The sequence below is a fragment of the Hyaena hyaena genome, unplaced genomic scaffold, assembly GCF_003009895.1.
Source record: "Hyaena hyaena isolate Hyena2069 unplaced genomic scaffold, ASM300989v1 scaffold_183, whole genome shotgun sequence".
Taxonomy (NCBI): Eukaryota; Metazoa; Chordata; class Mammalia; order Carnivora; family Hyaenidae; genus Hyaena; species Hyaena hyaena.
Window position 1 is genome coordinate 1,324,328 of NW_024080815.1, and position 13,276 is coordinate 1,337,603.

Below are 13,276 nucleotides of genomic sequence, written 5' to 3' on the forward strand. Positions count from 1 at the left end.
GAGGGGGCCCCTGCCGGGTGCATCAGACCTTCCTGAGATTCAACAAGGAACCCAGGAGTGCCGCACACCTGTTCCTTCCGTCCAGAGCCTCCAGGGGCCTTCATCAGGATGCCCACAAGATGCGAGAGGGGGTATGAGCTCGTCACCACAAACTCAGACAAGACACTGAAAGGTCCTAAGTGTCCATCTTTGGTGGTCCCAACCGGCCAGCTGCAGACAAACGGTGACTTGAGAAGCCTCCACAACGGCCAGGTGTGGGGCAGATGGGGAGGCTCTCGAAGGCACAGGGAGGAGGCGCTGCCCAGATGGGTGTGCTGAGGTCTCTGTGCAGGCCAAACACCAAGCATCTGGCTGAGAAGGCGGTGGTGGCCACGGCTGAGTCCGTAGGGATCCCAACTTCTGGCAGAAATGACCTCAGAGCCAGTCAGCCCCACACATGATCCGGGGAGCCCAGATGCTGACCGGGGCACAAAGGCGGCCGTCTGGGCTCCCCACCACAAACCAGAGCGGTGTGGCGAGCCATGAAAATAGTTCCATTATTTCACAAGGTTTACAGACTGACGCTTGCTGGGGAAACATCCACACGCGAGCAAGTCTTTTTTTTTTTTTAAACCTCTTATCTAAACACAGTCACAGACAGCCACATCAGCCTGGGACGGGGTTCATTCACTCAAAATGCATTTCCTGGACACCACTGGATGGACGCTCAGGAAGCCTCCACCCCGTCCCAGATGCCACAAGGTGATCCAGCATGGTAGATGTGGATCCCAGTCTCAGAGGGTTTGGTGGCCGGGGCAGGGGAGGGGGGCAGTTAAAATGGAGGGTAAACGGCTGGTTAAAAGGTAGAGGGGAGGCTGCTCTAAACTAGGTATAGAAGGACTAGCAACCAAATGCAGCATCAAGACGTTGGGTGCTGATTCAAACAGACCAACTACGAAGGTCTTTTCTGAGATAATCAAGGAAATCCAAATACAGACAGATGAGACCAAAGAACTACGGTTAATTTTCTTACGTGCAATAGTGGCAATGTGGTTATGAAAGAAAACCTTTTAAAAATAGATCTATACTGGATTATATAGGGGCAAAATGACAGGATACCAGAGAGTGGCTTTAAAATACTTCAGGAAGAAGGGCACCTGGGTGGCTCGGTTGGTTAAGTGTCCAATTCCCGATTTCAGCTCCGGTCATGATCTCACTCCCCGACAGTGCAGAGCCTGCTTGGGATTCTCTCTGTCTCTCTCTCTGTCTCTCTCTCTCTCTGCCCCTGCCCTGCTTGCACATGTGCACACTCTCCCTCTCTCCCTCCCCTCTCAAATTAATAAACTTTAAAATATAAATTAAAAAAAGACTTCAGGACAGAAGGGGAGAAAAGGAGAGGCATGAAGCCAGCCTGGCATAATCTTGATGACGGTTGAAGCTAGACACTGAGTAGATGGGGCTCATTATACTATTTTTGCTCCTTTTGTGTCTGGAAATGTCCATGGATAGTTTAAAACACAGGACTGCGGTACAGGGTGGTGGACAGGTAAACGAAGACTGGTACAAAAGGCTAAGGCAATACTGAGCAAAGAAGAACCAGGAAGTAAATCTGTGAAGTTTTGGGAGTGTTTTCAATGCCATGTCAGAGTGGGATGGGAAGACCCGCTCACAATCACAAGTCGGGGAATAGGAAGTGCAAGAGGGGGAGCTGCCCACGCCAGCCCTCCAGAGTACAGAGCGTAGCCACCAGGCTTTCCTTCTTTCTTTGGGATTTAATTCACCACATAAACCTCATTTGTACAGACAGAGACCAGAATCCTAGCTTGGTTACTCATGAGCCAAGTGATGGAGGGGAGAGGGAGCTTTAATCTTCCCCAGTCTCAGTTTCCTCGTCTGTAAAATGGGGACAATCCCAGTATTCCCTTCCCTGGCTCTTTAAACACCACACACTTTTAGCCCTGGCAGGGTTCCTAAGATTAGCAAACCTTCTTGCACTCATACCGTACCCCTCCGGCCAGAATCAAGGCTCTCCACCAACAAGGCAAGACCTCGATCCTTCAGTAGCAGGGAGTGAACGGGGCAGGTCCTTGGTTGGGAGGCACACCCGATGAGGGTAAGGGCCTGGGCGGAGAGAAGACATGCCCCAATTACAAGCAGAAAAGTGTTACCCAGCTGTTCCTCAGCTCCTTAAAGCTCCTGGGAATGGGCCTCTGATGACCAGTGAAAACCAGCCTTAGTCCATAAGATGCTTTGTACTGAAGTACAGCTGGTTGGTATTAGGCTAATCATGATTTACTTTTAGAAGAGAATGGTGAGCAGAAGCAGCCTGGGATCAGCGCTGGGACTAAAGAAGGAAGTCAGCAGGGACCAGAGTGATGTCATTTTTTTGTAAAGTTATGCTCAAACTGAGGCGCTCAATCATCTTACATCCATAACCTCAACAACAGCACCCCCCCCCCAAATGAAACAAACAAAACTAAAATCAGATCTAAGGTAGGGGTTATTCCAGCTAACAGTCCTTCTAGACAGTCCCGGAAGCCAACGCTCACGGGTGAGACCAAGTCAGTGGAAGAGGCAGGCTCTCTGCCTTCACCCCTCACCCCCCCCTCACAGGCAGTTAATCCCTCCCCATCTCAGCATGACCAATACCAGCCACTCATCCCGGACTCTGAGGACAGAGTGAGCAAGCGGTCTGCAGGTTGAACAACCTGGGTTAACCAGGGTCAGTTCAAGTGCGTTGCCAAAGCAGGAGCCCCTGAATCTTTGGACAGACTCTTTTCAAAGGCCAAGAGGCTCCAACCGGCACACAGTAGAGCCATGATCACTTTCCACCGCCACGGGGCAGCAGGAAGAGCACTGGGTTTAGTTCTGGCAGAGCCTGGTTCAGATCCTGCCTCAGCCACTTTCTGTGGGACCCTGGGCACTTACCCTACCTGAGTCTCTTTCCCCATGTCTAAAACAAGGATGGCAAAATGGAGTTTTTGGAGAGCAACGGATCAATCAGCTGCAAAAGTGTCACAGGACAGGACCCGTCCGTAGGCGCTTAATAAATCTGCCTTCTGCCTGAAGGCAAGCCCTTACTGCAGTAAGAGTCTTCAGAATGTCGGCTGGGGCTGCCAAGAGACTTGAGGCCCCCTTGTTGGGTTTGCCTCCCCTGGGAAGGAGACAACAGAGCTGGCCCAGGTACCAGGGCACCCAGGCGCATAAACATCAGAGGGCCAGGGGCTGCTGGCTTTCTTCCTGAGGGACCTGCCCAGAAGGGGGCCAGTTAGCGACTTCACCCTCCCCTGACACCACAGAAGACTATCGTGAGAAAGCGAGACTGATAGCAAGAGGGTCCACACACTGCCCCTCCAAGCCCCCCAAGGCCCGATGGGCTTCCAGAGAAAAGCTCTTTTGGCCTTAAGAACCAGGTTACAGAATTAACAAGGGGGAAGGAGACACACGTTTACTCTGGTTTCAACACGCCTCTTCCCCGTCCAGCAAAGGCGATTCCCAGCTCAGAGGGAGGCTGGCCTAGGATAAAGTTAACCCTACCTGCTCCAGTCTGGCAGCCAGGTTAGCGGCGGCACAGGCTGCGGGGGGGGGGGGGGGGGGGGGGGGGGGGGGGGGGGGGGGGGGGGGAGACCCCACTTCTCAGCAACAGCAAGGCAGGCGCCGCGGCAGATGCCCCGAGCGGAGTGCTCGCGGACCTGGGTGTGCTTGTGTTGCGCCTGGGCTGCTGGGGGGTATGCGGCACAGAGAGAGCAGCGCCACGGCCCCCTGGCCACCTCCACCGCCCGGCCCCAGACTCAGTCCCAAACCCAGCCCGCAGGAGGCCAGGCAGGCCACTGACATTTGGCCCGACTTAACTTCCTGTTGTTAAGGAGGGAGGGGGGAGCCGGGGCGGGGTAGGGGAGTGCCCAGAGAAGAGCCGGGAAAGAGCCTGAACGGAGTGGAGCCCAAATTATGGGAAAGCAAAGTTTGGGGATGATCTGCCCCGGTGGCATGCGGTACTCCTGGCGCGTGGCGCCCACTCTGTGTTGACGTGTGGGGATTTTCTAGGCTCAGGTTTGCAGGGTTTGGGTGTTGGGGAGGAGTAAGAGGTAGCTCAGGGTACGGGGCGGCAGGCTTTTATTGCATTCTGATAGATTCAGAGACCTACCGGGCAGCCCCGGGCTCCCTGGGCAGGGCCACCTGCTTGCCCGGAGCCCCGCGGGGTGGGTTTGAGGCGAGAGATGCTTCGGCCGCACCTGACTCTCCCCGGCGCGGGCCGGGGCGCAGAGTCCAGGCTCCACTGCCCAGGGTCCTCACCCGCCCGCCCTCCCTAGAGCCCCGTTCCCCACGCCCTCCCTTACCGAGATCCGCGTCGGCCGCCTAGCCTCGGGTTAGCTCTGCCTTCGCCTGGAGCCGCGGACGCGGCGATCCGGACCCGCAGGCGGCCTGCGGAGCTGGGAGCTGGCGAGACAGCCCCGCGCAGGCTTAGCCGGGCGAGCGCCTGCAGTTCTGCTCTGCGCGGCCAACCGGGCTGGGAGCCGCCCCCCTCGGCGGCGCGGCCAATGACAGAGCAGCCGGGGGCGCAGCCCGCCCCCGAGCCGAGGCCCACGGCCAATGGCAGCGCGGCGCGGGGCCCACCCCCGCTCCACGCCCGCTCCGCCCCCAGGGGGCCAGCTGTCACCGCGTCTGCCGCGGGCGCACGTGGGCTGTAGCCTGCCCCCAGCGCCAGGAGCCCCGGGCGCTCTCCCCCAGACCCGCGGAGGGCCAATGCAGGCAGGGAGCCATGGTGCTGCTAGATGAAAACCTGGGCGCTAGTACCTTAGTGTCAAGGGAGAGGCTGAGGCTGGGCCTCTGCTCCTTGGCCTGGGCAGCTGGAAAACAAGCCTCAGCTTCCCCTTTTGAAAATGAGGGAGCAGCATGGCACTTCCTGTACCGGTTGTGGACCTCCCTCCTTGCTTTGCTCCTTGACCACTCTGGGCTTCAGCAAACACCCTGCTAAAGCTGATAGGCTCTTCCGTTCACCTGGACTGGCCTTGCTTCGAATACAGCTCGTGGGAAGAGGGACGGTCGGTCATACCACCTGTGTTACCTTCGTCAGAATCACCTAAGCGCCCCGTTCTCTTGGCTGTCAAATGCCAACCTTAATCTCTGCTCTGCCCATGCTCCTGGGTCACCCATACCCCAGCAGCTCCAGAGGGCACCATCCACAGAAAATACAGTGTGGACAGCGTGGGGCATGGCCAGGGTGCAAAGCGACTCTGTAAACTGTAAATCCTACAAATAACTTGTGCAGACTTCTCTGGTATAGCGGTGATCACGAAACAGGGATCCCACGGGCAAGAGCCACTCTTGCTCACCTCTGGGACCCTGCGCCTGTCCCTGGCTTAGCCCCGCGTAGGCATCAGTAAATGTTCTTGGAACCGAGCTGACCTGGGAGCGAAGAACAGGCAAGCGTGGGCAGTGAGAAAGCAGTGTTGTGGCTCCAGGCTGCTGGAGTTCCCACAGCACCAGACCACCCTCTAGAGAGACTACGTTCCCTTGCCAGGCGAGTACAGCAGAACCCCGTCTGCCCCCATCGAACCTGCAGTTTATTTTGTTCTCTGCTCCTTACGAGGCGATCCTACTCCAGCCTTCTGAGATTTCCCAGGGATTGTCCCACCTGGCGGTTCTCTTGGCATCTTTAGAGTTCCATCAACTTCCTGCAGCTAAGCCTGAGCAAGAGCCGCTCTGGCTGGGTGCGTAAAACAGCCTTGGCTCACAGAGGGGCGGCTCTCCACTCAGATAGAACTCCCGCTGTGAGGCCAGTTGATGGAGTGTTCTCTAGACACATTTGCTCATTGAATCCTGATGATGGCTCCATAAGGTGTATGTCTTTATTATCCTTCCCTTTAACAGATGTGAAAACTGAGACTCAGTGGGCAGTCACTTGTCAAGGTCACATGGTTAATAGGTAACCTAGCTGGAATTTGAGCCCAGAGCTATCTGATTCCAGAATGTGCATGCCGAACCACTGTGCACTGGGGCTGCTACAGCCCTGCCTGTGCCTCTAGAGCACTGGACAGGCCACGCCTATGTCTAGAGGAACTGCTCTGGGGCCTGACCTGCCCAAAGGTTCCGTTGAGCTCAGGCCTGGGCACTGCCGGAGCAAGAGATGAGAGTCGCCTGGCCCCACTTTATTCACACACTGATATAGGAAACCCTGGACAGAGAGGAGCTTCAGAAGCAGCCTCACCACAAAGCCTCACTTGACCACAAAGCCTGGGTCTGAGACGCCCATGTTGGGGATGGAGCTGGAGAGTGTCGTTCATTCAATTCTCAAATGCTACTGCGAGCTCAGTGTGTCTCCTGCATTCATGTAACTCATTACGCAGCTGATAAGCATAAGTACAACATGTTATGGGAGCCGTATTCTTTAATACTTTTATTTTTTATAATTCCAATCACCTTATGTCTAGCACAATGTTCTCCACATTACACAAATTCAACGCTACTTCAGGAACCCTTTGGGCCAACCAAGTTTTGCAAGGATAGCACTGTTCAGTCTAGAAGCTCAAATAGCTCAAAAACTAAAACCAGTGCCCTCCTAGAATCTTCGCCCCTTCTCCCCCATGCTACTCCCACCCAATCTCCTTAACTCTGGGGCCTGGGTAAGAAAGATGCTTGGTAGGTGAGCTTTTAGGGCAAGTTGGGAGCTGATGGGGCTAACTGCATGGATGAAGGTAAGCCTTGGGACCTCACAAGCCTGTGGCCAGGACCCCTCACCACCGCACACAAGCCACCCTTCTTGGCCATCTCTCCGGAGGGTGGAGAGCAATAGAGACAGGAGACAATCCCACACCCTCTGGGCAGAGCAGTAACCAGTAACGAGTATCCTGCTGGACTGTGTGTCTGGGAGTTTATACAATTGAGCTCTTCAAAGAGAAGGTCATGCAATGTTAGAGCTGACCGTAGAGGAAACATCATCTGAGCCCCTCTCTTAACAGATTAAAGAAATAGAAAAATAAATGGAGCCGCAGGGAAGGGAAGGCACTTGTGAGTGTCACGGAGCGTGGGGTGGGTTCCAGGTCTCTAACGCCCCCACCTCGCTCCTAGCATGCAGGCAAGCTCACGCTCCCTGTGCCGTGGCTCAGTGTGCTATATTTAATAATAATCTCTTCCTCAGCCCACTCTGTCAGGACAGAGAACGTGTGCTGGTGAAGGTTGTCTGGGAGATGCAGATGGCCACATTAGCATCAGAGGGAGGGAGAGAAGGAAGGCCCAGATTCATCCCTAAAAATATCTGCATCTCAGACTGGAAGTGATGGGTTTACCAGCAAGTACGTGCCTCCCAGGAAAAAACTTCAGCTGTTGATCTCCAACCTCATTGGTTATCTACCTGATGGGTAGTGTGGGGGTGTTAGGTCTGGCTTCCTTTTATTTCCAGCCTAGCAGTTTGCTTGAAGAAAGGTCAGAGGTGAACTCAGTGGATTCCTTTTTTTTGTTTGTTTCCTTTTCAAACTTTTATTTAAATTCGACTTGGTTAACATACAATGCAATCTTGTTTTCAGGAGTAGAATTCCATGACTCATCACTTACATACAATACCCAGTGCTCCTCACAAGAAGTGTCCTCCTTAGTACCCATCACCCATCTAGCCCCTCCCCCAGCCACCTCCCAACATCAACCCTCAGTTTGTTCTCTGTCATTAAGAGTCTCTTGTGATTTGTTTCCCTCTCTTCCCCCCTTTCCCATATATTCATCTGTTTTGTTTCTTAACTTCCACATTACGTGGATTCCGGATGCAGGAATCTTCTGTGGGGAAGCCAGGGTGCCTCTCACGGCATTTGAATGGCAGGAGAAAGAGATATACCGCCTGTGTCTCCCGGTCCAAATGAGAAAGGGCCCAGGCCCTCAGACCTCTTCCTCACATACTGATGTTCCGGGAAAGGGTAAAATAGTGAGTGTGGTTCTCACCCGCTTCATCCCCATGCTGCTACCAAAGGCCTTTGGGAATTCAGAAGGAAGAGGAGGCTGGTATCTATACAAAGTCCGATGACCTTCCTGAATGATGAGAAAAGGCAGACTGGCCCCAGGCCACCTTGGGAACTGTGTTTGGAGGACTTTCTAAGCCAGGAAGTGGAAACATTTGTACCTCCCTCAAACAGTGTGTGAGAAGCAAGATCACTAGGGCCTTGTTCTAGCCCATTATCTTCCTGATAGGACTCTGAACGCTCCATTTTTCATAGAGAGGACAGACAAATGTTTTCAAGGGCAGGAGGAATGCATCAGGCCTACCACATTTTCAATGGGCTTTCCAGAGACAGTTTGGGGGAGAAATGGCACCTGTCAAAGTCAATAATGCCTGTAGCACTTTGGGGACTGTGTACACATTGGCAGCAATGATGGGGAAGTCAATGCTGGAGAGCTGAGAGCAGGAAGAAGAGGAAATACCAACCAGGGCAAATAGAGACAGAGAGTGGGTGTGCAGAGAGAGGGTGAGACACGGGGTGATGACAGCTGTCTATCCCCAGCCCCAGAGACCCTGGGGAGTGTATATACCTGTGCATCTGTGTGCACACATGGAAGTTCAAAGCCAACTGTGAAATACAAGGACATAATTCTGGTCCGTAGAGACACAAGAGGTTAAACAATGCTATAAAACCCATGGCACCCTCAAGGAGGGCTGGGCCACACCTGCAGCTCAGGCAGAATCGTGTTCATGCAAACCCAAAGCCCATTCTAGAGCACACTGCCGCAACTGAATGCAGCTAGAGAAGCAGCTTCCAAGCCCTCCACAGTGCAGCTGGTGAGGCGCAAGGACAGTGATACTTTTCTCTGTTCCAGCTCCTGGAGGGGACTCACTCAAGTTTATCTGTCTGTCCACCCATCCCTCCATCCCTCATATATCCACCATAAATACGTACAGTGCAGTCATTCTAAGAGATGTCATAGCTAAGTAATTAGTAACATAGTCTCTGAGGTCAGAATGCCTCAGTGTGAATCTCGGTTCTGCCCCTTGTTAACTGTGTGACCCTGGGCAAGTGACTTAACCTCTCTGTGCCCCAGGCTCCTCACCTATAATAGGGGAATAGTAATAGAGAGACATGGGCATACTCCAGTGACCAGTACATAGTAAATGATGTGTAAGGGTCTTTGAATAAAATAAATGGGGGGGAAATGATATTAATAAGGATGTAGGGAACACCAGTCTCTAAGAGACATCGTTACAAGCAATTCCAGATCAGGGACACAGCCACTCCCATCACGAAACTTGTGTGCTTGAAGTGAGTACAATTATCACCCATGTCTTAGAGATGAAAAAATGAAATCTTACAGAAGTGAAGTCACTCACTCATGCTCTCCCAGGAACCAGCCTATGGCTGGGTGAATCTGACTACCTGATGTCTGAGCCTGTGCTCTGTACACATTCCCGGCTACCAGACTGGGCACGGATTCCAAGCCTGGCCAGCGCCAGAGCCCTAGTTGATGACTGGTCTAACAGATGCGCCCATGGTCCAAGTGGACTTCGTCGTCAGGACCAGTGTGTAGACAGAGAGTACCTCCTTCCACAGGAGTCGGGGCTAGCCGTCAGTGTGTTCCCCGTGCCATAGAAGAGATCCAACCACAAGAGGAGAGAAAGAGACTCCTATGACCAAGGAGGCCAGAAGTAAGATCCCTAGCTCCCTTTCTTTGCAATTCTCTTGGCTCTGTCCCCCTCTGAGGTGGCTTTGTCTTCAGGCTGCTTTTCCTCATTGTACGCAGTGCCAAGAGCTCTTGTTGCCACCAGCAACCTTATCCAAAAGAGAACATTTCCGGCCCAGCATTCCAGGCAGGAGTCCTGGATTGCGTCACATGCTCACCTGAACTCTTAGGGTAGCCAGAGGACTGGAAAGTGCTGATTGGCTGTGCAGGGCCCCTGCCTCGCTCTTGGGGGGGTGGGGTGGGGGTTCAGCCTCCCCTGAGACACCAGGCTGCATGGGAGGGAGGCAGATGCTTGACTGAAAGCAGAGTGTGGTTAGGAAGGGAAAGAAGGGACACACAGCCATGTGCTGGGTTGGTACAGACCGGCGCATACGAACTGGCAGAAGGAATTCGTGTGTTTTGTCTCTTGGGGGGTCATGTCATTCTGTACCTCCACCCGCCCCACATACCAACCCCCGTTAAGCTCTTCTCCAAGTGCAGTGCCTCCTGTAGTAAATACATTTTAATTAAAATCGAATTCCTGTCCAACTGCTTTTCTGTTCAAATATTTCCCCTCGATGAAGTTTAGATGGCCTGAGACTGTGCAGTGCAACCTGGCCCCTGATGGGTTCCGAACGGTTCGTTCTCCCTTGTCAGATGAGCGCAGTATGCAGGGACCCTCAAGGCAGCACCGTGATGGAGAGGGAGCCCCGGGACAGAAACACCGGAGCAAGCCGCGCGCGCGTCGAATCCTGGGGGAAAGCGTTCAGGCTCCAACAACCTGCCTCCAACCCCTGCTCTCCACAACAGTGTCACTTCCAGTGAGCCAGTTAACGAAGATCATAGCCCTAACTCGTAAGGGCAGAGTGGGGATCAAATGAGATGACAAACATGAAGACTTATTGTTGACCTCATGAAACGTTAGTTGCTTTCTCCCCCATTTGTAGGTGCAGTGATTTTATATCATAGCAACTTGCTAAGCTAGAATTGGGTTTCCCAGAACGCCCTTTCCTGGATGGTTCCAAGCGAGCACTGGCCACTAGGAGATCAGGCAGGGGGAAGCGACAGCAGGCTGTGCGGCACCTGGAAGGTCCATGCAGGGCTTCCGGCACCATTGTCGTGCATGCGTGTTGTTGATGGAGTAGGGGCACGAGCTAGGCTCCTGGAGATGGCTTTCTCCAGCATCCCTGAGTCCAGGGCCGGTGCACACGCACCAATTTGGCAAAATGCACAAACTGCTTCTAAGGGTCACTGCATTGTTACGGTTGGAAGTGGTGAGAAATAAATACAAATTCCAGCTTCTCCTCAAGGGGTCCAGGCTGCCTGGGTTCGAATTTCCTCTTAATTTCTCACACTCACACCCAAATTTTCTTCTCACTTACCAGCTCTGCTGATGGACACAACTTTGGGCTCACCAGCCAACCAGAGGCACCTGTTTTCTATAGATCATTGCGTTGTGAACTCCAATCCCTAGGCTCAGCCCTTATTCCCTATCACATTAATGGGCCTGCTTCCCTGATCAATCCCTGATATGATGGTAAATAAAACTGCCACTTCTTGTGAGCTGACCATGGGCTCATGCATTATTCTTCACAACATCCATATAGGACTGTGAAAATTTCTGAGAATTACTGATTGAGACTATTAACCCAGTTTTACATTTTTTATATTAGTCAGAGTTCCAGAGAAGTGAACCCAATAGGAGATATATAAAGATAGAGAAATGGATTCATTAGGAGAAATTTGCTCATGCGATTATGGAGACTCAGTAGTCCCATAAATCTACCATCTGTAGACTGGAGACCCAGGAAAGCCGGTGGTATATTTCTAACCTGAGTCTGATGGCCTGAAAACCAGCCAGCCAAGGGCGAGAGTCATAGTCCAAGGGCAGAAGAAGACCAATGTTCCAGTTCAGCAGTCAAGCTAAAAACGAATTCCCCCTTCTACTGCCCTTTTGTTCTATTCAGGCTCTCAAGGCATTGGATAAGGTCCACTGACACTGGGGAGGGCGATAGGCATTAGTCTACCCATTCTCATCCAGAAACACCCCCAAAGACACTCCCTGAAATGATGTTTCATCAACTATCTGGGCACCCTGTGGTCCAGTCAAGTTGACACATAAAATTAACCACCACACTTGGCCAAACCCAAACCAAAGAGGTTAAATACTGTTTAACCTCTAGTTAAACAGAGTAACTAGTAACTGGCAGAACTAGGATTCAAACCCTGGTGTATCTCACTCTTGTGCCTGAACTCCTGTCACTCGCTCGCTCTGAAACCCATCAGGAGCATTATCCCATGAATTATAAAGGCTGCAAATGCGACGTATACTCATTAGGAAAGGGAAAGACTCTTAGGCTTATCAGTTTAAAATGTTTAAGATGCCAAAGACATGACAAAAAAGGAGATGGAACGTACCTCAAGAGATGTACAAACACTGCCAAGAGGGAATACATCGTGGGTCCGCTGGTCGTCATACAAGTTGCGCACTGAGCGAACTGGTTTAGGCTGTGTCTCTGCTGAAGGGGCCTGATCGCTCTCTGTTCAGCCGTGTCTGAAAAGAAATCTGACTTCTGGTAGAAAGAAATGCAGTAGTTGGTTCTCTGCACAGTTCACCACTCAGCACCCTCCCACTGGCCAACAATCCCTGACAGTCCAACTGGGAGAAAATCAAAGAAGCAATTGAGTGAGGGCTGCTCTGGGTCTGTGCCTGAGAGTCACAGGATCCCAGCACAAAGCAGGGAGGCATGGCCACAGTGGCCTTCTAAGAATGCCTGAGAGACCAGCCCTCAAGGTTTTCCATTTCCCCCGAGGACTGAGGGAAGCATCTTATGATGAGGCCATGGCTGTCCCATGGACAGAACAGAGCAAAGCAGATTTATGTGGTATGCATGGCTCGTTCAGGGCAGAGCAGAGGGAGAGTGACCCGGGAGAGCGGCAGAGGGAGGACCAGGAAAGAGGTGACATAAAACATCACCCCACTGGCTCCAGCCTGCATCTCCTGACTCCTCCCCCAGCCCTCTGGCCTCCGAGCTTCGTGCAGCTATTCCCTGCAAAGGGCCCTTCTTCTTCCTTTCCACTGAGGACCCATCACTCCCTTTCTGACTTTGTTAGATCACCACCTTGCAACGTCCCCTTGTCGCCTTGGTTCATGCTCCTTCCACGTCCAGTGAACACTGTGTCTCTGGGACACTCCATTTCTTTCTTACACTCTTGTCACATCTTCAGAGAAGGGCCATATCTCCTAAATCCTTTTCTTCTTTACATTAAAAATAGGCTTTTTCCTTTTTAAAAAAAAAATGTTTATTTTTGAGAGAGACAGCGTATAAGCAGGGGAGGTGCAGAGAGAGAGGGGGACAGAGGATCTGAAGTGGGTGCTGGACTTGAACTCACTAACGGTGAGATCATACCCTGAGCTGAAGTTGGATGCTTAACTGACTAAGCCACCCAGGTGCCCCAGGCTTTTTCCTTTTCTAATCAAACCTGTGCTCAATCAAAAAGAGGAATATAAAAAATAATGTCATCACCCAGAAATTTGGAGCATCAATACCTTGCTGGATATGGACCTATTTATACTATCAATATATGTACCTATGAAATTGTGTGCCTATAGAGGCAAGATCAGAAAGGGGTTACAAATTTGAGTTTTGTAGTTAAGTCA

General features: G+C 52.2%; 1 protein-coding gene and 1 long non-coding RNA gene across 7 annotated transcripts in view; both read right to left on the reverse strand.

The window, feature by feature from the left end:
- MICAL2 (microtubule associated monooxygenase, calponin and LIM domain containing 2) overlaps positions 1–4,440 on the reverse strand; it is a 141,612-nt gene extending 137,172 nt beyond the window's left edge. For all 5 annotated transcript variants that reach the window (XM_039240879.1, XM_039240882.1, XM_039240881.1 and 2 more), the window contains exon 1: positions 4,317–4,440. The gene's annotated coding sequence lies outside the window, so the exon portion shown is untranslated. The remainder of the gene's footprint in view (positions 1–4,316) is intronic.
- A 5,680-nt stretch (positions 4,441–10,120) lies between these two features.
- LOC120237539 overlaps positions 10,121–13,276 on the reverse strand; it is a 48,051-nt gene continuing 44,895 nt past the window's right edge. Inside the window, exons 6-8 of one of the 2 annotated variants that reach the window (XR_005529976.1) lie at positions 12,738–12,899; positions 12,034–12,188; positions 10,121–10,463 (exon numbers count right to left, since the gene is read on the reverse strand). This is a non-coding gene — a long non-coding RNA (uncharacterized LOC120237539). Of the gene's footprint in view, positions 10,468–12,033; positions 12,189–12,737; positions 12,900–13,276 lie in introns of both variants that reach the window. The other variant, XR_005529977.1, reaches the window with a different exon arrangement.